This window comes from Odontesthes bonariensis, chromosome 15 (assembly GCF_027942865.1).
Source record: "Odontesthes bonariensis isolate fOdoBon6 chromosome 15, fOdoBon6.hap1, whole genome shotgun sequence".
In the NCBI taxonomy this organism is placed as follows: Eukaryota; Metazoa; Chordata; class Actinopteri; order Atheriniformes; family Atherinopsidae; genus Odontesthes; species Odontesthes bonariensis.
Window position 1 is genome coordinate 14,200,336 of NC_134520.1, and position 24,774 is coordinate 14,225,109.

At 42.1% G+C, this 24,774-nt stretch overlaps 1 long non-coding RNA gene across 3 annotated transcripts in view; it reads left to right on the top strand.

Moving 5' to 3' along the window:
- LOC142400304 (uncharacterized) overlaps window positions 1-24,774 on the top strand; it is a 41,829-nt gene that overhangs the window by 1,662 nt on the left and 15,393 nt on the right. Inside the window, exons 1-2 of one of the 3 annotated variants that reach the window (XR_012772920.1) lie at window positions 1,827-3,040; window positions 12,212-12,337. This is a non-coding gene — a long non-coding RNA (uncharacterized LOC142400304). Of the gene's footprint in view, window positions 1-1,826; window positions 3,041-6,991; window positions 7,115-12,211; window positions 12,338-24,774 lie in introns of those variants that run through there. The other 2 variants (XR_012772922.1, XR_012772921.1) reach the window with 2 other exon arrangements.

Below are 24,774 nucleotides of genomic sequence, written 5' to 3' on the forward strand. Positions count from 1 at the left end.
TGAGGAACTGTTCACTTTACTGCCTGTAAAGACGAATCTGTATTTTTGGTAGCATTGTTTCTTATTTTACTTTTTTAAACACTAACGTTTCACCCGAAAATTATGAAAATCATATTTCTTTCTTTTTCTTTTTCTACTAATTTGATTTTGATATACGAGTCAGTAATTGCTGACATCAAACCGCAAAAATGCACGTATGAATGCAGCCTCGTTGTTCTGTGTAAGGCCTATCAAAAAGCTAAATAAACCAAATTGCTATAAGATAAGGACGCGTATTAACAAGAAAAACTGATTCAGCCTTTTTCGTTTTAATATCTCAGAATCGCATTTGGAAATAAATCTTAACGATCGCAGTTTTAGGCTGATAAACATGACAAACTGAACATTTTCAGAGTTATTTGGAGAAGTTGTTTTGTATCTCTTCCTGTATTCTTGTGGTATTACTTTTTATGAATGGAAACCCCGTTCTCCTGCAGACAAAACAATGGCCAATTAAACGCAAAGACGTGCAATGTTGCTGCTTTATTATGCTGCTTTAGGTCATGATTTCAGGGCATGTTGCTAAAACATCACCTTGTTATTCTACGCTTCACGAGCCGTGAAAGTCTGCAATATTCCAGGTATTCACTGTCGTGAATGATTGGTTATTTTTATTTGATCTTATTTCCTCAAATCTATACGTATTTAAATCATTTACATTTAGCCCGAAACATCACATGGGCCAACTCAGTTTTAAACTAAAATTGGGCAACAATGATTTTGATGCCATGAATGAATAAGTCGTCCATTATGGTGACACCGAAAACCTCTCGAGATGTCCTAACTTCACCTGCAGTTAGTAGGAATGCATTCAGGCGTGTCTCTAGCTCCATAACATACAAGATATGCATCTTAAAATATTCCACTACATCCACTTTGATACTACATTTCCCTTTACATAGTTGTAACGAGGTGTTTTTTACGCAGTTTTCTATGCGCTGTGGATGTAGGCCGGAGACGTCACGCGTACAGGCCCGAGCTGTTGCTTTTTGTTGCCGCTAGATGTCGTAGTTTGACCCTTTAAATCCGAGCTATTTTAGAGTGGTTTGCACTTGCAGGCCCGGAGGGCCACGATTTAAAATATTACATGCGTTCGAGTTTGTGATTTAGCCCACATGTGTGTGTGGACGTTCAAGAAAAACAAGAAGTTGTTCATGTATCAGTGAAGGGGCGCTGGGTTGCTCATTTAAATCAGCAGCTAAATTGCATTAGAGTGGCTAAAAGCGTCACAAATGGTTGGCCTATAGATGTAAAACAAGTCTAGCTTCTGAACTTCTATTATTCAGTGAGATTTCCCTGTGTTGTATGTGATCAATGGATTCCAGAAAATGAAAATATGGCTTGAAGTGAGCCTTTCCCATGCGTACAGATGGCTTTACCAGCCACCTGCCTGCTATACTGCTAAAATAATAATTTATTATTTGTCTGCTTTGTGTCTTGCGTGGACCATTGATTTAATCTGACCATCATTTGTTCTTAATTGTTTTTGTGCATGTTATATCTTTTTTCTTTTTATTATTAGTAGTATCATCATCATTATTTTAAGCTCCACTCAGTAACTTCTGAACTCTGACTTTTACTTAAAGCTTTTCAAGTAAATTTCCTTGTGTTATAATCCGAGGCTCCCACACACAGGCGTATTGGATCACACATTTGGGTAAAAAATGTATCCCAGCGCCTGACGTCAGCACGCAGGCAATCACGTCAATTTCAAGGGCTGGATTCTTACTGCGCGTTGACTCCTCTTCGTATCCGTTTTTGCACCCACACTCTGATCTTTTTTTTTTCCATCAGTCTGATTTCAGTAGAATTTCTTCGGACGACATTTGGCACGACTGCCCACCGTGCGCACCGTTCCTCAGAAAAACGACGGAGACGTCTCGCCACGCGAGGCAACGTGACCCATGGGAGCTCAGGGGAAGCGTCAGCTTCTACCGGCGCTGCTAAGGCTGCGGCATCGGCACAGGCACACACCGCTTCTGCGTGCTCAGCTTCGATTGCCTCTACCACAGGTCGCCTGTCTTTGTCGCGTTCTTACTGCAGCCGACGCACAGACGCATGAAAACTACAACGTTTAGACCTGCAGCCGCCATAGGCTGCTGCCGCTTCAGGGGCGGTCTGGTTTGGTCTTTCCGCAAGACTGGTCACAGGTGCCTCAGCGCAGCGAGGCGCAGGTGTTCTGTGCACTGCCATCAGGCTTCTAGTAAGAAGGGGATGGAGAGTCTGGGCGTCTTCTTCGTGCCACATAATTTGATGTGCCCAACAGGATGCTTGCGTATTTTGGCGAGCTTTTTTTATGTACCCTCCCCCCTTTGTGAAAACCAGATTGTGGTTTTGCTGCGTCTGTTCCCCGAAGGCCTCCTAGTTTCGTCCTCCACCCCTCAGTGCGAACCTGTGACAAGCAGCCACAGAGGCTGCACGTGGCTCAGCGCGTCGGTCAAATGCTGGAGACAAGGAGGGAGCCGACATTCAAGCAGAACTTAAGTTCACAGTAACTGGTTGAGGAGGAATGTTTAGGCATCTGTACACGTTGTGTAGATCAGCAGCCGGTATGTGTGCGTGCGTGTGTGTGAAAGGAAGAGAGACACACACACAGAGAGAGAGGGAGTGAATAGAGAGAGAGCGAGAGAGAGAGGGAGGAGGGGACCGGCGACGCAGCAGCTTTGCTCAGACTGTCATCCGAGGCTGCTGAGCAGATGATGTTGGGAAACAGGGAGCAGGATGCTGGCAGCATCAGCCTACGGCCTAAAGAGAAAGTCACCCCGAGTTTTTTTTCTATCTTTTTTTTCCTTCTTTTTTCTCTTTCTCTAACAAACAAACAAACAAAAAAAGCAGCTCTGATTTGGATCGAGTCACTGTGCAGGTTCCCGTCAGTGAAAGCTGACATCGCTGTGGGCTTTCTCCTTGGACTTTGGGCTCTTGTAGCTGAGTGGCTGTTGAGAGACGAGAGTTAAAATTCTGAAAAGGACTTGAACTGGGATTTACTCAAACTTTATGTCTTGTAAGTATGTCTATATGATTTATTTAAGGTCAGCCGGTTATAACCTTCAAACTATGGAAAAATGGACGCTTGGCTAAAATGTTAATAAAATTAATAATGATAATAATAGTTTTAGTAAAATTAATAGTAGTAAAAACAATGTAAAAATGATAACTTTGGGTAGAAATTTCACGGTTGTTAAAGAGCGCTGTCAGTTGCTTTGAGACTGAGACTGATGAGTGGCAGCCGGCTGCTCCGTCCCATATTACCGGGAGCATCCATTGAGCGCTGATGAGGCGGGCTGAGTGGCCCCGGAGCTGGCGTTTAGAAAGCAAACAGTTGTGTGATTGTTAGCAGAGCCTGGGAAAATGTCCCCTTGGCTGGGAGGTGGAGGGACTTGACGCCAGAGCCTCTTGTTAAGAAGACTTGTGTGCTCCCAGACAGCATTGTGATGCTAATGAGCACTAGCACGTTGTTGAACTTGATGTTGACTTTTTTTTTTCTTTCCTTCTTTTTCTTCTTCTTTTTTTCTTGGTAACTTGTTTGCGGGGGAAAAAATCCTCTCCGGAGTTACAGTGTGAAATTAATTAATCAGGCCATTGCAGCTGACTGTGATAGAGTCACCAACTCCTTAGAGAAACAGCGAGTCCCATTTATGTCTTATTTTTAATGTTCTTTTCCCTATTTGATTTTTTTTTTTAGCATAAAAAAATTCATTTTCACTAGATATTTCCCAGAAAGTGGGACCAGTGACTAAGGCCTGCTAATCTTCATTCTTTTTAGACTTCAAGTGACATTTAATGATTCATGTCAATTTAAGCCGTTGCATGTTTTAAAATTGATTATTCTTATAAATAAATACAAATAAACAATTTACATAAAGACTTACGAGAGTGTTGCTTTGAATTTTTATTGATAGGCTAAAAAAAAAACCCACAAAAACTACATAAGAATTGTGTAGCTTTTTTTTTTTTTTTTAAAGAAAAGACCAAATTCTTTCTTTCTTCCTTTCTTACACCATGCAACAGTTGTAGGCCTAATGCAAACTGTATTGCTATTACTGAACTGCTCTTTTACAATAAGCTTTTAATCAAAGCTGATATGCTCCAATGTCACTTCAAGTAAAACATATAAAACCAGATTTATTCAGTCTACTGTGATAAGCTCTGATACGAGATGTTACTCATAGGAACAGTTTCTCTTGTTTTAATTAATCTTTTTTTTATTTTACACAATATGGACTATCTTCACTCATAAAATTTCACCTGAAATACAATTTAAATTCAATGGTACATTGAAATTGTGGTTATTTCAAATTAATAAATAGAAGAAGAAAAAAAACAGAAATTCATCTCTGCATTCGATTCTTGAAGCCTGTTTGCAAGTTTATATATTATTGGCACCGAAATCTATTTCAATCAGGGTATTAGGCAGTGTAACTCCTCCATTAACATAAATTGACGGAAATACATATAATATATTATATATGTGTGTGTGTGTGTGTGTGTGTGTTGCACACTTTAGATGTATTAGTTATTCATTATGGTTCAGTGAGAGTCCAGTTTGTTTAGATTTGTCTTCACGAACTATTCCCCCGTTTTCCCCTCCAGTTTTTGAAACTTCAGCACTGAAACGCAGTGAATGTAATTTAATTGGTTTCAGCACCAAGGACAGAGCCTGTGCGTTTTTGCTTCATGTGCTGAAGAGGAATCGCCAAAGCTCTCTTTGAAGAGATATAAACTGAAATGTATTTATCTAAAATTCCATTCAAGCAGATCTGGAGCCTTTGCTTTATTTATTCAGCCTATGTGACAAAAAAAAGAGAGAGAGAGAGAGAGAGAGAACAAACGAATTCGTACTTTATTTTTCTGTTAGACACGTGCGCTTAAGAAACGGAATAGAAATTGCAGGGGGCTTTTTTTTATATTATTATATTTATATTAAAGAGGAGCAAAGAAGATGCAGAAAGAACACACTGGAATAGAACAGAGTAGAATAGAACATAATAGAATAGAATAGAATAGAATAGAATAGAATAGAATAGAAAAGTCCCAGTCAAAGTGAGGGGTTCAGGTTGTTGTCTATGGACCATTTACTGTATTTAATGTCTGGCAGGGCGTGACGCAGTCAGGGGGCGTGCTCAGTGAATGAACGTGAAGCTGATGAGAGGAAGAACTGCGAGTCCAACTGTATCAATGTACAGTCCGTTCATTGTTCAGAAGAGGCAATGAACGGACTGCCCCCCTCCAAACACACACACACACACACACACACACACACACACACACACACACACAGTTACTTTGAACCCTACAGAGGTTTAAACCAATGTTGTGGCAATCTATTCATGTTATTAAAATAATATTTCCTTAATTTGATATTTTTAGACATGCATTAGTTGCTCAGCCAAAATGATACCACTTTATACATTAATTGACATTAAATTAGTTTCTGAGATGCAAGCAGGGAATATATTATTTTGTTTGGAGCTTGTTTTACCGTCTTTAAGGTGACTAATATACATCACACATCTAAATGTGTGAAAAATGAGGTTTCCATTCCCTCACGATTATACTCAAATCGTGTCTGGACTGGTGTAGTTTACACTTTAATTTCCTTAAAATAGTTCTATAGGGAATCTTCCCTATAGAAGACCGACTGAAAACTGACAGACCTGATTAAAAATTAAAAAAAAAAAATTCAAATGTTTTTGTTCACATATACGCACAAATGTGTGCGAATGAACGGTTGGAGCCATGGTAAATCGAGACAGAGAGGTCTGTTGTTTTGGATGTCAGTTTAAAGTCGATCTTGTGTGAATGTTGGATTCTGTATTTAACATGTTGCTTATGATTATAACAAGCTAACACATGAGTCTGCGGAAAGGCTTCGGGTGATTTATGCAAAATGATCTGTAGCGTACAGAAGCGATCTGTAGACTATCTTTCTCCAAATGTAGTCAATTAGACCTCCAGATAATCTCCTTCCTGAAAGGATTACTTATAACATTAATATACAGATGTCTGAAGACTCGTTTTAGCTGGAAGAGAACATTAAAAACCAGTGTGGACAAAATGGTAAAGTGGAGCTTTATAAAACTAAAATTGAACCTACAGATTCCTTTATTAAAGAAAATTAAATCACCACACGAAACACTATACTGAATCTCCTCGTCTGGGGACAGCAGGTTGTCACTTTGCTCATTACCCGTGATTGACTGCTTCGTTTGCAAACTTTCTGTCCTTGTTTACGCGAACAGGGTGTGGTTGAATACGAGGATTCTTCACTGTCAGCCTTTAAACGTGGCCACTTGTGTGATATTTTGCCCAAGGTCTGTGCAGTCAGGGTGATTGTGAGGGTGGAACCGTGGAGGCAAAGATGCTGAAGCTGTTAGGGACCTGGCACATTTACATCACGAGTGGTTTGTGAAGCGGTGCAGCTTCTGGAACTGGACCTTTTTCAGAGAAAATAATATAGTTTGCTGTTGGATTTGGGACCCCGCTGAGAGGGCAACAACTACTTCCACGGAAGGAAGCTAAATGATGGTGGACAAGCTATTTGGAAGCCATACTGAAGTATTCCGTTTCTTTCTTGTTATTCCGCCCGTCCTCCCCATATCTCCAGTGCTCACCCATGTGTGTGCCAATGAGCATGCCTAATTCTGGGGACACTGCGCCTATTTCTTGGCAGTCTGACCCCCAGGGCCCCGAGCGGTCCACCACCTCCTGCGCCTCACATCTGACACCCTCGCGGCCGATGCGCTCTCTCCCATTCTCTCGTGCTCGGTCTTTGTTGTATTTTTCAACAGCTCAAAAATGTACCTGATCTTTTTTCTTTCTTCCTCCTGTTAATCACGTGAATACGCCGACAGTATCGCTCTGTGTAAAACTGGCTTTGTCTTCGCGTTGTGCCGGTCCCCCACGTGGTGGAAGACACACAGCATCACGGCTGCAGAAAGCCGAAGAGCCACACCGGACTGAGACCAACAGAATTATTTTCTGAAGCACAGAACCTGTTGGATTTTACAAATGTTGTTGCGCAAGGACCCACGACCACGGTCCGATAATGGGCTCTGTCTCTTCCCAGCCTGAATTTGTGAGTATTGTTTGTGTTTATTCTCAATTTAAAACACCCGTGTCACCGAGGCTGTTCAGAAAACAAAAATTCAGTGACATTTTAGAATAATTTATTAAAGGTAGGCTGCAGTGTAGTTCAATAATCTTCCCTAATTTGAGTTCCACTTGGCCTAAACGAATAATTACTCGGTATTGGACATGATAAAAAAAAAAATCCCAAATTGTATTTCAGCCAGTAATGAATGCATACTTTTAAAACGGGTGGTAAAACAGATATTTTCGGGCTTATCGTCGCTGTTGCATTTAAAACATATAAAATATCTACCTAAGCACAAGGTGAATACGAAGCTCTGCTTCAACTTGTTATTGCGTCACTGACCAATTAAAAGACTTCGGTAACACGCACCGAGCCACAACTCGTTCTACTAGATCATGTTGTTGACATTTTGCTGGAAGCCTTTCTACTGTAGGCTGTGCAGTGCCTCTGGTACTTTGTCGTGCTTTCAGAACAATTCATAGATTAATTCAGTCAAGGCGAAAACTGTGGTCCTGTGGTTTGAAATGGGTCGATGTGTGCTGGCATTTAAAACAACAATAGGCTGGTTGTTTGTGAAGGCCTGTGCTGTGCGGAAGTTGCTCTTATCTCAGCTCCTGAGTTGTTTTTACCGTATGAGGTCAAGCTGGACATTATATGGTGTTATTAGTAAGGGAATTAGTGCTGCATTACGGTTGTTACACGTGGTCACCTCTGTCCATGGTTGATAGACGGATGTGTCATCATCCTGCAGCTGGATGACTTCACCCTGCAGATGCTCGTACAGTGGGAGGAAGTTCACGGGTGTTTTTTTTTCTTTGAAAAGAGGAGGATTGAGGGAGGGGATATCATAGTTGGAAAATGGTTCACTTTGTATTGTTGTATTGCTCTTGCCCTCATGCTGATGGAAGCCACAGTTCGAATATTTGTATTTGATTTCCCTCTTGATTTTTCACGCAGTTGTCGGCAACATCAAAATAGTCTGATGAAATGTTTATGTAAAAGTGACGGAGTTAAATGGGAAGCCTTGTGCGTAGAGACAATGATAAAAAGTTTTTTTTTTAAAAGAAGGGCGGGATCACGTTGACTATAACCTGCTATGTGCATGCGCGCAGTTTTGTGCGTTTATTAGAGACCGAAATAGAGAAAGAGGGAGAGAGGGAGGTGCGCGCATGCAGGCGGATTGCAATGGCTCCATGTGACCACAACACAAGCAGCTCCGGCGGCGGCCCCTTTAAGAGACGTGGGTTAGTTTTTCTCTTTGGTTATCTAGCTGTATGAGTTTATGTAATATCATAAAGCTAGAGAACCGAATGTACAAACTAATTCTACAGTCGTCACGGCGAAGCGAGCCGGAACCGGACCGACGAAGTGGCTACCGGAGCGGATGGATGGATGGATGGATGCAGCCTGCACAGAGGACTGGGAGCCCCCGGCAGCGTCCGCGCATCGCTCCGAGAAACACCTCCTGCCTTCTTGGACGTTCATCGGTGCTGAGAAAAACGCCGCTCCCCAGGAATTGGATTCATGGCTCTAGATTCCTTCTACGAGGGAATGTGTGGAGTGACAGTTAGCAACCGGAGACAGGCTCCATTCATAGAGTGATGATGAGGAGGAGGAGTGCTACTCGGCAGTGCTTGTGCTGCTGATTCTCTTAATGGGACATGTAGTTACTACATATCCTGCCTTTAAAAAAAAAATGTTTTTAGATGCTCTTGATTTCATTGTTTAGTTACTTGGATGCAGACGAGCACGAGAGATAAGGTGAGATGAACACGATGTAAGAGGCACCTGATTGGAGACTCTTAGAAGTCACGTGTTCTAACAGGAGCCCCCATATCCCTTTGCTGCTGGCCTGTCTGTGTACTGATATGGGGAAAGGTTTTAACAATCAGAGCTAATGAACCTACACCTTCCAGCTTGCTGTGTTATGGAGTCTTTGCCTACACATAAGTAGTTTGTTTCTAGTAGAAGAGCTATGTTCGCCACACAGTGCTCCAATTTGGCAGAGATGTCAAATAATCCCGGTATGAGGTGCATTTCCAGTGCTTGATATGCTGTAAAAAAAAAAAAAAGAAGAATGTCTATCAGTGTCTCAGGTTATGAGGTAGAGAGGAAGACAATATTGCAGTTCAGTAGGTGTTTGTCCAAGGGATAATCTTATAACCTTAGCTTTAGCCTGATTGATGCCCCTATTAACACCTCCAGGCCTAATGCACAAGAAAAACTGAGTAGCCACAAAGGCCGTTACTGCTACAGTAGAGTGGGGACATCAGGGAAGCAAAACACATACTGTATATTTCAGTATCATTAGAGATGTTTGCTTCTTTTGCTGATGAGCGGTATTTCAAGGAGGCAGATTATTCTTCCAACTAGTAGACTGAACACAAGTCCGTCGCCGCACCTTTTCTATACTCTATCAAACAAAATGTGTCCAAATAACTCACAGGGCAAGGCTGGCTGCACAAACAGTCAACAGCCAAGGTGTGTTCCCATGGCTGATGTGATTTTGTAGAGACATTGGGACGAAGGCTGGGTCAGCTGGCCTGTTCTGATCCGACTGGTTTTCAGGCCTGTTTTATGATGCCGTTTGGGCTGCACATCATCGGCTCTTTCTACGCTCCATCTGAGTCAAAGAGGAACTGCCTGAATGATAGGTTGGTGGAGCCTGTTGAATTTTAAACAAGCCAGTTCTGTGCTAGCTCTAAGAGCTGTGGCTGCTTGGCACTGTGCAGAGTGTGGGAGTGTAAAGCAGCACAGAGCCTGGTGTTACTTTTGCCAGATTCCGGTTCATACTGCGTCACAGACAAGGGCAGATGCTAGCAATGGAAATAGCTAAAGCTGTGTGGTGCCTCAACGCTGCATGTGGGAATTGGCATATCCTGGCAGTGTGTGCATGTCTGGCTGTTTACACATTATATTATAAAACTCAGTTTTCTGCAACTGTAATGATGTTTCTCTGGGTGATTTTTGCACTTGTATTTTTTTGTAGTTAAATAGTAACTTCCCTGTGAGACAGTTTCTTAACATACGTCATAAGCTTAAGTATCTCGTGCATCCATCACGCTGTTGTGATTAGACAAAAGAAACTCCTGAAAAATTATTTCAGGACAGCGTGTACAGAGACATTCGTCTACATGTCTCGTCCATCCCTTTTAATTGCAATATTAAGCCAGGCATTTATAACACAGCATGATCTGTCAACTGTGTTTGTTCAGCACCAACAGCACCGCCCTCCCAGCTTTCACTGTGTTGCAGCAGAAATTAATGCGTTGCTGAAGGCTAATAAATGGAGGTTATGGAGAGAGCCCTTTGAGATTCAAATGCAGTCTGGTGAGTGACTGAGAGGCAGGCTAGACGTCGGTTTTCCCACATTAATATGTGCCTGCCTGGGCCCTCTCCACCATCAGGAGGAGGCCCTCAACACCAGATGGAGCCCAGTCTAGACTAAGTCTAGCTTCCAAGCACCTGCCATAAAGCTGCATTAAACATTTCATTGTCTCAGTGATTTCTCTATTCGTATGTCTACTTGAATGTCTTTTATAGATTCACCATCGTGGGTTTATTCTGCATGCACTGTGATGGCCACAATTTACACAAAGCGATGGTAGCAATAGAGAGGATGAAAATGATGTGGAATGAATGCGGTGAGAGGATGTAAAGAGGTATGTTTATGCATGCATGCCCTGCACGTCTAACCGTTCTGTCATGTTTGCAGTCTATCGTGGCAGTTCCCCCCCCTCCCTCCCACTTACGCCACCCATCTCTTCTTCTGTACAGTTTTGAATGTGGTTTTTTTTTTGGTGTACATCTGGATGTTGCATAAGGACTTACTGACAAAGATGCTTGGACAAAGCAGCCTTCCTATAGTGCATTCTAAACACAAACAGAGCCTTTGTTGTAGCTTTACAGCCTTGCTGTGAGCTACCATCCTATAGATGTTGTCTTGTTTGTGTCACACTTGGCCACTAGATTGCAGAGTTGTGTGAATGGGTGTGTGTGCGCATACCTGCGCATTTGTACTTGTGCTTTCATGCATGTGTTTATGTATGCGCTGCTGCGCGTTGTAGCAGCACCTTTAGTGCCTCATTTTTCGTTACTACCGGGTACATAAACATGACAGAAGACTGTGGGCTGCAGAACAGCTCCTTTGGCAGTGGTGCACACAGCTTTGTTTTTTTTCCGTAAAAAGTGTTTAAAAAAAAAAAAAGTGTGTGGCTTGTGTCTTTGCAAACGGTGTTGTTTCTTTCACATTAGAAGCAGTTCATAGTCTATTTGATTCCATATCATCTGAATCTATATTCTGGTGTTATCATCTTACTGTTATCTTTCTACCTTGAATTGCAGTGGCCTATATAAACCTTTTTGTCTGAACTTATGAATTCTGGGTTTGGTAGCCTAGCAACAGCCTCTGACCCATACAAGGGAAAGAGGGGGAAAAAAATTGAAAGGCTGACATGCAGGCTTTAAACCCGCGACGGACGTCAGATTTCAGTGGATGTAATCTTTGAGTATTTTGTATAATCGCTTGTGAGGTGCGCTTGCTAGTGTGTGTTTGTGTGTGCTTATGAGAGTGTGTTGAAGAGATTGGCATTCTCGTGGATTTAAGACTGTCGGCTGCAATAGCAAATGCAAGGAACTTTCCATATGTATCTAAAAAGGTTAATAAAATGCTTAGATGTGTGTCGCTAACATGTATCTGTCTTAGTCTATTTTGCTAAAATAGAAAGAACAAAAGAATGAATGTTTCAGTTGATTCATTGAATTGATCTGTTTGGTCATTCCTGTATTACTCATTTAATTCCTTTTAAAAATATTTTAAGAAGAAACTTTGTTTTAATTTATCAATATGATCATTAATCTATAACTACTTGTTTTATATCAAATTTCATGAGACAAAATCCAAACTACTGTAGTTTCAGCTGGAAGTCATATTATCAGTACTACATCATAGCTTCGTTTGAAGTCAATGTAACGTAGAGAAAACATTTCCTTTAGGAAATAATCACAATGTGCACCATGTGCAAGGCTAACAGTTGGATCTGAGTGCCCTCTCTCAAAATAATGTTTAATGTTTTACAGGAGTCAGCGCAGCGCAGACTGAGTGCTGTCTCACAGAAGTGAGAACCAGCCCTCCTCCTGCCCTGAGGTGCAGAGGTCACTGCCCTGGTCAGAATGAGGCTCCGCCACTCCAGCGTCACGGAGGAGGTACAGTCACAAAGCCATGCTAATGATCTGCTTCTGTCAGTACAATTGAACTTGAACCAGTTACACACAAGATTTCGAGAGCATAACAGAAAAACCCGTTTCCTTTGAGGCTTGCACGGTAAAATTGAGTCTGATTCAAATCAACTCTTGATTCCATTGCATTTTATCTCTCCACACGCGAGCGGCGAAGTTGATGTTCCTCTCTTTTTTTAAAACACATACACATCTGTTTGTTTTTCCTCACCCTCTTATTCAGTCACCTCTCAACCCTCTATTCACCCCTTTTATTTATAATGTCTGATCCAATTTGTTTGATTCTACGCTTTTGCCAGATAAGAGGGGTTACTTGTATAATCTATATTTTTATTCTCTTGTCCATGCTTTTTATCCCTTTAAAGATACATGGGTGGGGGCTTCGGTCTGTTGTGCGAGGTGTGCTCATGTGGAAAGACTGCCGGGGTGGCTAAGTCCCTCGCTGTGCTAATTCCTTCTATCTTTCCCTCAGCTTCTTACTTTTCCGTCCTTTGGCCTTTGCTGATGTCTTGTAGCCTTACCCTTGTGCTCATAAAGACACATATTTTTTTTCTTTCTTTTAAATCATTGATTCTTTTTTTTTTTTTTAGTTGTGGAGAAAGTTCCAGGGTGCAGCTTTACACATACACATAAGTTTTATCTGCAGCTTTCCTGGAACACTTGGTATGTTTTCTTTTCCCAACGCACAGAATTCTTAGCTTTGATCCTTTTTCTCACTCTGCTAAGGAGCAGCATCTTATTATTTTCCCCAAATTTTCTGGCTAATTGTTTTGCAGGCAAACTGACTTTATTCTGGACATTTTTTGTTTTTTGCTGTGTTAGACATTTCCTAGCGTTGTATAATGATCTCACGAAACATGCATCCAGAGACTTGTGTCTTAAGCTGCCAGTTGCTCTGCTATCTAGTTGTCAAAACCTTGCGAGCTGTATGTTTTTCTAAGAATGTATAATACTGAAGGTGATGGAAGGGTGAAAACACAAGTATGTGACTCACTCACTTGCCTCTCAGTGTTGAGTGACACGACTAAAGATTACATTCCCTATCCTAACTGCAGCAGCAGATCATCAAGGCAGAGAACGCTGTTCAGCTCGTGCATGTTCAACTTCCTGCAAAGAACAAAGTGGAGGCAGTGATGGAGGCAGTGCCGGAGAGGAGAGGAAAGGGAGTTGAAGCTCCATCCGTGGAGATTGAGGGCCATCATTGGGGAGAAGCATAAGAAGTGATTTTTTTTTATTTTTTTATTTCCCTTCAGGGTTAGATGAGTGTTCTGTGACATTGGCCCAGTTCTATATCGGCTTCTCTCTCAAGAGAAAAGGTTGCATTTGAGAATCAGACAAGGGAGGATCAGAGGAGATTTTACAGCCTGTGGCTATCCTCCTCTAAAGCATCCGACCACCTCCTAAACCTCCTTCGTTTTTGCCTCAACTCGTTGAGGGCTGGCAGTCTACTTAGTCAATATCATATCCACAAACTAGATAAATCGATGCAAACAAGCTTTGGCTGGACATGAGCTTTAGAAGTGGAAGCATAGCTACAGGCAGAGATGCATCAATCCAGAAGTGACACTCTTCACATCTTCTTTGTGTTCATAACAGCAAATTAAGAGCTTGCATTCACAGGTCTGCATTCATGCTCCGTTTTCCCCTTCGTGGACCCATGTGCAGGTTGTGCATTCCCGATGATTGTTCCTACAGAAGGTGCAGGCGGGAGGATGTGTGATTTCATGCATAGCACTGTTGCTTCCACAGCTGAGCACCCTCATGTATACGGAAAGACTCGAGGAGAGGAAAGCAGTAATCCGCCCATTTACAGTACCTCAGATCCTCCCTGCCAGCTCTCTCTCACGCACATACCTCAGTGTATCATATCTCCTCCCCCTCACACCCCTTATCCCCTCTTCCACCCCCATTCGGGCTCATCTTACCATCACCTCTCCAGCTCTGCCACTCCAGAGAAACCAATTCAGACCACTGCTCCACACCGTCATGGCATGTTGGCCAAGGGAGATGGAGTCCTTTCAGGGGCTTGGCTACAACCTCCCTCCCTCCCTCCTCCCCCCTTGCTGCTTCTCGACATTTTCTCAACACGCCTGGTGTATCAGCAGGGTTGCAAGACAGTGCAATTCGACTGCTCCTGTGAATGTGTTGCAGTCATGTTGCACATTTTTGTGACCTTTTTAAAATCTCTACAAAATTCCACATGAGTGTTCTGATTCTGCCGTAGGTCTGGTGCTGCATATCATACTGTCAGATTAGTGAATGTGTCAGGAGTCAATGAAGCCTCAATTTAGGGTTTAAACAGACTGATTGTGAGTTCTACCGGGTTATAGGTTATCTTTATTCGCAAAACAAAACACTCACCACTGCATTTAGCAGTCTGTTGTTCGCTGGGACCCCTCCCCCCAGGCTTTTAAGTTTTGTATGTATAAACTGCCCTGCTTGTCTGTTCTTAAAAGTTGATTTGAATTATACCCTCCACCTTATGTGGCATCTCGACTTCTCTTGAAATAAATACACTGGATGGTGGGAGGTTGGGAAAAGGGCCTGATGCCTGTGTGTGTGTGTGTCAGTAGGCATACAAGAGTAGAGTGGTGGCGTATGTTAACATAAATTAAAGTCCAAGTTTAAAGAAGAAAAGAGAAAGAATGTCTGGGTTTGGAGGGCAAAGGGGAGTTTTAAAAGTAGAATAAACTCATGAAGTAAAGAGAAATAAGGACTGATCAAGCGGGTTATGCTTTTTAATATAATATATGCTGCTGTGTGTCATATCCAACAATCATAAATTGCTCATTTTGCATTTGTATTTGTTTCTTTAGATTCCTCGTTAAAGCACGGAGGCCTCTAGCATCTGAATGCAGACTGGCTGAATGGTGGCTGTGATGGTGGGGTGCAGAAGGGTGACAAACAGAGGAGGGAGGGACAGGGGTCCGCTGAAAGGCAGCAGGCTGCATAGTGAATGGGAAAGGGGGGGACGGGGGTGGTGCGGGATGGGGGGCTAGCGGCGGAGGCAGGTTGGGGGTGGTGGGGCGATGGTGGGGCCCTCCATTGGTTCAATGTAACGGCCAAAGCAGCTGTGAAAGGAGGTCTCCCCTTTTTCCCACGCCCAGTGCGACGCAGAGACCCTACTTCAGCCTGCCAGGGTCAAGTCACATTTTTAATACATACGCTGGGCCTGTGGACTCTCACAATGCATACACACAGCTCATTTGTTTTATGTATGCACACAGCGAGCAGACAGCCTCTCAGACACAGACTTAGGTGGGGGCCACTGTTCAAAGTGGAGACACTAATTTTTCTACCGTTGGCCGCGTTGCTTCATCGTGGGTCTCAAACATGCACAAAGATTTCACAATTTCACTTTGCCAATTTGAATATTAGTCGGTCAACCAGGAGAGGTATCGCCACAAAGAAATGATTCTACAAAACTGAAAGAATTTTTCTTTTTATCTATCCTTTCACACTTTTAAATATGTCTTTAAATGACACTTCATACATCTGTCAGTGGCCACCACACTGAAATCTATTTCTTCACGTTTATGTCTCTGTTGTTAAATAAACTCTAATCATATTCCATGGAGGGCAGTGTAAACGCTTTGTTCTTAAAGCCCACACCCCAGCATCACACCCCCACCTCCACCATCCCAGTGCCAGATGCCCCGCTGTATTGTATGGGTGCTGGGGGGGCAGACAGGCAGACAGCCCCTTTCCTCTGTCTGTCTCTCTGCACCATGATGTCACCCTAGTTGTCTGTCTGTCAGCACTTGGGAGGAACTTCGGAGTGGGAAGGAAAAACATTCAGGATGGGAAGGGGGTGTTTGAGGTTCAAGGAGGGGTTCAGGGTTGGAAGGGGATCTTTTTTTAGGGGGAGATGTGTTGGGGGTTTGATGTGCGGGGGAAGACAGTGTCTGGCCTGAGAGGTCAGCGAGTGGACTTGAGTGAGAAGTGCGTGACATGTGTTTTTGTTTAAGTTGTGAGGTTAGCAACTCTTGAGCAAAGTACAATTTAGATGAGTCTGTTGGTCTGTGTCTTCCAGCAACGCAGTCTGGAGCCCAAACTTCTTGATTAGTCTCATAAAAGGCCTGGAAGGGGAGGGGTAGGAGAAGAAGAAAGAAAAGAGTCTGATTTGTCCATTATGAATTGTATCAAGAATCATAATTGCGCAGAAATGTTTCTGAATTAAGACAATGCACCAGTTTAAGCATAATGCATGGCATGTGCTTTTACTAATATATTACACATGATTTTGATGTAGATTTATTTTCTTTTTCTTTTAGTGCTCTCATTTTTTAGTGCTTCTCCCTTAGGAAGTATAGTATTTCCTATATAATCATGGAATTTTTTTCTCAACAGTGTTGCTTCTGGGTCTGTGCTTGAATGACTTTATTTAGGTGTTTTGTTGTTGTTACACTCTCCTCTGCCTGTTCTTTTTTGATATACCAATTATTTGAATGCTTTTATGTTTAGGTTCTGTGTGAGACATGCAGTTTCGAGTTTTTAGCAGAAGTCCGTTATCTATAGTTGTCACATCATGAGCAGGAACTTGTATAATGTATGTACGTAAATTCACGCTTTGAAGTGGCTTCCATACTACAAGTGGTATCACAAACTTCAGCTGGAAGATGCACTTTTCAAAACTCATGTTTAAGGCAAGCACAGAGAACCTTGCCTGTATCACTCCCAATGAAGTATATTATCGTTAGCCTAATAGCATAATTGCCTGAGTCTAAGACATTCAAATATGACTCAGGCAATTATGCTATTAGGCTAACGTTGTGAATTATAATGCAGAAATAAAAGATATCATAAATCTTTCAAAATGTTTAGGACCATGCATGAAAAAGAATATTAGAATTGATAAACATAATGTATGAAACGTTTTCATAACATGATTCATAATGTTTTATAACACCAAAAGTTTTGTGTCCATTAAAAACTTGTGCTATAGATTTAAAACAAATCCAATCTTGTCAATCGGAATATTGACAAATCTTTTCTTGACTCCTGACTTTTTATGGAGAGTGGGGATTTTCATCTTACATGCATTGTAAGCATTGATGCACTTTTTACAGCATACCAGCAAACACAGACAACAGGCACCTTTTTCAACCGGTAAACATTTACTAAGACACAGACACACACCTCTGTCATTCATCCTCTCTGTTTGGACCCCTGCTTTAGTATGTCTCTCACCTCCTTGTTCTTTCCATCTCTTTCTTTAATACGTCCTCTCTCTCATTCTCTCTCTCTGGTTGTGGGATGAGGTGATAGCATTGGGAGACAATGGGAAAGACTCACTTAATTAGCTGGACGAAAAGATGCATTGTGGCAATTACTGAGCACAAAGGGACCTGAAGATATGGCTCTGTAATGTGCTGCTGCGTGCATTTGCCTGGCTGTTGTAGCCCCAAGTGCAGGCAGGCCTTTATAGGGAGAGTGAAAGCAGTAACAATGGAAGACAGGATGTACTCCACTTGTGGAGCCATTTCTAGTGCTTTTACAAACAGGTACAATAGAAGCTGCAGTTTCTCAAAGGCTGGAAAAGTAAAAACTGTATGACCTTCACAGATGGCTTAAAATGCATATATCTAAAAGACAACTTTTCAGAGATTTTTTGTTTGACTCTGTTGTGTATTTTTTCGTGTTTTTAAAAAAAATCTATTTTCTAATGAGGTAATGGTTATTCAAAGGACTTTATACTCTTGATAGATTATTTGCCAAACTTTTAAAGATTGTAAACAGCCAACGTTTTGAAAATAGGGGTACAGTAATTTAATTACAAATTGATGAGCAGATCCTTTTTTACAGTTTATTCATTATTAGTAATAAACTGCATTAAATGAACAATGTATTAAATGTCAGATAACAAGATTCCCGGGAAAATAACATGCTCACAAAACAAAAGTACCGTAGCAGGCTGGCTTATAGATTCTGCTGCTCTGTTGATCTTTACGTTTGTCCTCAATGAAGGAGAGTGCTTAAAAAGTAAATTCCTCAAGTGATAAAATGTGGATTTTTAAGTATTTACATATTTTTTGCTTAATTTAACAATGCAACACATGTGCAAGAATATCTGTCCAAAGAAAGCAAGAAAGAAAGTAGTTTTATGGAAATTCTGACTGCAATTGTAGACATTTTTATGTTCTGGAAAATCTTTAGAAATGTTGTTGACACCCTGCACTCGGGGGCGCATATTCTAATTTTGAATCCAGTGAAAAACTTTCTTAAATTTAGAATTTGGGCAAACTTGTAATGATTTTGCAGGCAGAGCTTCTTAAGGCTAATGTAGCTGGCCAATCAGATCATACTGGGCTCCTTTGTAAGAAGGATGACCTCCCTAACTTCTGTTTTTACAAGCCTTCCACTTGCTGTTTAATGGGAATTTTATCAATTGGAGAGTTTGGAGGCTGAATTAAATATAAGAAAACTGTGTGTAGTGTGTTACATGGTTTCTAAATGGGCCAGTTAAAAGCAATACAAACAAATCCACCATATATTGTTTTCAACCAGTTCACTAGCTAACATTAGCTTAATTTGCTCCAGCTCATGAAATTTACCAGTGAATATCAGCTGGCAAATTTAGCAGTTGTTCAGTAGAAATGGGAAAACTGCTTTACTGTTAACGGTTACAGTGTTGAAGAATCTTAAGTCTCCTGCTCTCATGATTGTTAAGTGGCCAAACAGGCATGGAAGCAGTAACTAAAGGGGCAGGACAGTGACCGCAAATTCAACAGCGGATACACTTTCCCATAAGACTGATAAAGAAACGGGCAACGTTTTTGCTAATTATTGTACGGTTTATTTAGTTGCCTATTGCATGAATCCCAGAAACAGCTGTGTTGCCTTATCTCAGATTTGGAATTTTTGTTTTCCAATTTAGTTAATGTGTTCAGCTGTAAGTTGAAAGAGAATAAAGACATGGTTTTACATGAAGGTACGTCTCCTTAGTTATTTTTAACTCGTGCCCAAAATGTGCTCTACAATCATATTAATTTTTAATTACATCAAAATGTACACACACATTTTTCCAAGGGTTCTAAGAAGCAGGAGCAAGTGCTTAAAGGTGGAGCATGTCCCTCCAGTATTACCAATACTAAAAAAGTTAAATTCTTAACTTAACTAAAGTTAATTCTTTTTTTAGTGTCTTTTCAAACAAAACCACTGTTTCTGGGCTAACCTAGTAATCCGAGGTTTTATTAACCTCGTATGGGTTCTACAAAGTGCTTTGCAATGTTTTTGTCATTTGTCCACACACACAAACATTATATAGCCCATGCTGATTCGTGAAATGGGAGCAATGTGGGATTTAGTGTCTTGCCCAAGGACACTTTGACATGACCAGATTTGAGGATGACCAGTCCACCCCTATTACTGATCAGCTAACCTTTAAAGTATGTGTAAATTATGTTTTGATCTTTAAAATCATCCGTTGTATGCGCTCTAAGTTATTCATTCTAAAAACTCAAATTGCGAGTTACACAAATGCATAAAATCATAGTTGACCCAATGGTGAAAGACAGAATGACTCAGGATTTCATTTAGTCTGCTCTTGTCCATCCGCATCATTTCTATTCCTGATTGTCCTGTTGCTTTGTACCAAAGTGGACATGCAACTTTCTATTTCTAGCTGACTTTGAGTGGGCTGCTGCTTGGTGCTGCTGCTTGGTGCCGCTGCATGTTCTGCATGTGTGTTTTTTGCTAGTGCAGAGTTGGGTCTAACAGAGAGCATCCTCCTCCAGTGGAGTGGCCTGAGGGGATTTCTTTCATGAAGTCAGATAACATCCAGGCGACCCCCTCTTCCCTTTTTTATAAGAGTTCTTTAACCTTGATAAATGAAGTAGAGGCAGGAAGGGAGTGAGGGAGGGAGTGGGGGGGGGTTGTGGGAGGAAAAAGTTGTGGGGTGGGTTGGGGGATGAAGCTCTGATGTGGGAGGGAGGAAAGATAGAGAGAGAGGGAGACATACCAACTCCCCGTCCAGCTTGCTCTCAGGATCAATAACGTTCGGAGAGCTGCTGAGCACTCCTGTCTGGCAGCTCTACCGTAGGGGATGGAAGGAACGGAGGGAGAGGCAGAGGGAGGGAAAGCAAGAAAAGGAGTGTTAAGAAAGCCTCTCTATCTCTGTCTTGTCACCCTTTTTTTTTCTTTGCGATGAGGGGGAATTTGGGCGAATGCTAACGTGGAGAGGGAAGCAAGGAGAGAAACATAGATGTAGGTTGAAACGGAGCTGAGATCAACACACCCATCCAACACAACGTGCCATCTACCTTTCTGTCACCCACCCGAAAAGTACACACTCATGCGCACTCACACATACACACTGAGGTCTCCTTTTACGGAGCCACAAGGTTACAGAGTGTCGATACAAACGCGCACAGCCCTCCTACAAATGGGATTTGGCGTGTTCAATCAACAGTGCTGCCAAATCCCTGTTGTTAAGTGTTGCAGAGCCATATCTGTCTGCAGCGGGCCTGAGCTATGCTACCTGGGCCTACTAACTGTCCCCTAGATATCCTCTATTAAAGTCCTCTGTAATAGAATTATCTGCTGCATTTGTCATTGGATTTTAATAGGTGTGTGTGCTGTGGCATAAATAGCAAGCAGAGAGATAGTTGTCACATTGTGCACCTGTTATAATAGAGCCTTCAGTGACTCCTCTTCCAGTGGCTCGAGGTCATGGACACCTCAGCTCTCCTCTGCTTTTCTTTCACCCCCTTCTTCTTGAATTATCTGCTTGGAGTTTAAGTTGCTGGTCTCTCTCCTCTGGCCATCTCTCTTGGCCTTTTTCCTGTTCTGTGTAAGACCTGATCCTTTCATCTCCTCTCCCCTAATCCTGTGCTAGAGAAGCCTTCTCTGCACCCCTCCTTCTCCTTCCCATTGCTCTCTTTTTCACTTCTCATTTTACCGTGTCCCAGTGCTCCTTGTGCCTCTTTCTTCTCCTCTCTTTTCCTCCTCTTTATCCCTCTGTATCACCGCCGCTTTTACTTTTTCACAGGCTCACTTTATGACTTCTGCATCTCTCTTCCTCCCCTTCTCCTTACTTTTTCCTGTCCTTAATTAAGTTAGTGATCAGTTGACTGCCCCTATCATTGGTAGAGAACAGGTTGGTCCTCCCATCCCAGGAGGGGGGTACATTGTGAGTGTTGTTTGACCAGTGTAATCCTCCCTCCAGGGACAAAGGGCAGTACCTTCACTACCTCAGCCACCTCTGAAGGGCATTAGCCCCCTGACGTGAGCAATACCCTGGCTTGCTCCTGCCTGTCTGGGAACCCAGCATCACACCACTCACTATTTGCTTATCAGAGGAAGCCAGTCTGACTCTAGACTGGTTAGACTTGGGGAGCACATTTGTTTGATTTGGTGTGTTGTGTTAGATTTGTCACACTCTTACAGAGTTTATACTGTACATTAAACTCTTGCATTAACAGAGTGTAAACCAGAGTAAGCTAAAAGGATCCCCCAATTTTTCTACCACACAAGTAGAAACCCACACGTAGGGGTGCAAACTATGCATTAAAATCATGGAGTCTAAACCTCAACACTACCCCCACATACTGTAACCTCACTTTCTCTCTCTGCCTCGCTTTTTTTTTTTTTTATCACACAAACACACATTCGCACAGGGAACGAATAGCTAAGGTTGCCATGGGAACGGCTGGTCAGAGTTTACCAGAGGGGAAACAAACAAAGTACTGTTCATGAGAGCAGGTTCTTCTCTGCAGAAGGAGAAGTGATACTCTCAGTGTGAGTGTGCAAATGTGGGTTGTGTGTCACGTGTAGTAAGTGATTAGATAAGTGGATGAATCCGTGATTCTGCATCCTTTCATATTTGTCTCTTTTCACCATGCCTTACTGCGACCATAGATATGCTTGTCCTTCTGATTTTGAGCCCATACAACAACATAGTTTTTCAAGTTCAATCTAATGGGGAAGATGCTTCAAAAAAAGAGAAAAAAATCATACAAAACTCTTATACATTGATCATTTTAAGGCCACAGCTGCTAATTATGATAATAATAATAATACGTTTTATTAAAAGCGCCTTTCAAAAACACTCAAGGACACTGTACAATTAATTTTAAAACAACATGCAATATCAAAATATCCAAAATATATACGATCAACGGAGGTAAGCACACTTGAACAGTGTTTTGAGTTTAGACTTGAACAGAGGGAGAGTGTCAGTATTGCGAAGGTCAGGAGGGAGAGAATTCCAGAGTTTGGGAGCAGAGCGGGAGAAAGCTCTGCTCCCCATGGTGCTGAGGCGGGCAGAAGGTTCGATAAAGTGGATGGAGGAGGAAGATCTAAGGATGCGGGAGGGAGTAGCAATGTGAAGAAGATCGGAGAAGTATGGGGATGGCCTTGAATGTATACAGTAGAATTTTGAATTGTATTCTGAATTTAACAGGGAGCCAGTGAAGCTGCTGCAAAACTGGGGTGATGTGATGAAATGAAGGGGTTTTAGTAATGATATGAGCAGCTGAATTCTGAACCATTTGAAGCTTATAGAGAGATTTTTGAGGTAGACCAATGAGAAGAGAGTTGCAGTAATCAATGCGGGAGTTTACAAGGCTATGGATAATAGAATAGATGCAGAGTGCGGGGGAAGAGAGGGACGAAGGCGATTAATATTGCGTAGATGAAAATATGCAGAATGGTTAATGTTATTGATGTGAGATGTGAAAGATAAGGTGCTATTAAGAATGACACCCAGACTCTTGACCTGTGGTGAGGGAGAGACGGTGGAGCTGTCAACTGAAAGAGAGAAACTGTCGGCTTTGGATAATACAGATTTGGTTCCTACAAGGAGGATCTCAGTTTTGTCACTGTTTGGTTTTAGAAAGTTGGAGGTGAACCAAGATTTAATTTCAGATAGGCAAGAGGTGAGGGTAGAGGGAGGGAGTATAGAGTTTGGCTTACTAGATAAATAGAGCTGGGTCTCATCCGCGTAACAGTGAAAATGAATGTTAAATTTTTTAAATATGTTGCCAAGGGGAAGAAGGTAGATGATAAAGAGGTAGATGATGATCCTTTTCACATCTGTTGATTGTTTATACTATAAGAATTACAACATTTACAACAGAATATTTTAAAATTCCCATCACGATGTTGATGAGTCCATGGTCCTTCGATATCTTGCATAATCCAAAGTCCCAAATAAAACCTATTTTATAATGTATTAAGATGTGGAAATGCAGTAACTACATACCACAGACCAGTTAAACGACTAGTTGAAAGACTATTTAGACTTTAATAACCAAATTTTGTCAATGATGGACAGAATTAAGCCCAACCAACTGTTTATCCCATGTGCTCATAATATATGAATAAAGTCAAGAGACAAAAACAAGCATAGATTTTCCTCAGAACGAACCTTACTTAGGCCTGAGCCACAGCTCAGGGATGCCCCATTCCTTCTTTGCTGTCATAACTCTTGCTGTATCTTTCCCTGGTCCCTCTGTTGCTCGTCTCTCTTTTGGGAGTAGGTCTTGTGGTAGTTTCTGTCATCCCTCTGAGCTACAAAATACAGCAGCAAACTTGCACATCAGTTTTTATTTCTTTCTCCAGCTTTCTTGCTGTCCCTCTTTTGATGCATGCGAACAAAATGCATTAGAACTTAAAAACAGCATACTGGCCCAACCCATGAAAATGCCACCATGCCCTTCTGACTCCATCTGTAGCCCCACCTTTCTTAATGCCCTCTTAGCCTTGCACATGGCTGTTTGAGTTAATTTTTTTACACATTTTCTTTCAATCTCATTGTCTCTTTTTTTTTTTATGGATTCACCCTGAAACAAAACAAGTCCATTGCCTTGGGGCAAAAACACAAACAACACCACCTCACCAACCCTCCCCACCTTCATCTCCCCCTGCTCCCTCTGCCCTCTCTCCTTCAGGACTGACAGATAGACAGACTTACTGTTCTCTCTTTCTTTACCTCTCACCTCTCAAACCTCCCTCCGTCCATCCTGCCTGGACGGGTACAATGCGGGTGCTCTATCCTGCGGCAGGGAAAATGCAGCCCTGAACTAACAATATCACCAAGGCTGCCTGAATGCCCCCAGTCCCATTGTGCTCAGTCAGAGGGGAGTTAACACCCATGTCTGAGCCCAATGAATAGTATTATTGTGTCTGAGACATACACCGCACCCCGGGTCTCCATCCATGTCCCCCAAACCCAACTTGCCCCCGTCAACCCCTCCCAAAATTGCCTCTCTTCTCCCAACAGTGTAACCCCCCACCCCACTCTTGCAACCCCCCCTCCCTTCTTAACAGAAAACTCAAACTTCCAAAGCCTTGCTGGCCCACCAGCTCTAAACCTCTGCAATTTACTCCTCTGTTCCCCTGGCAGTCGGCCCATGGGTTTAAGTCAGATTTTCAAGCAAGCGGAAGGATGGAGAAATGTGCAC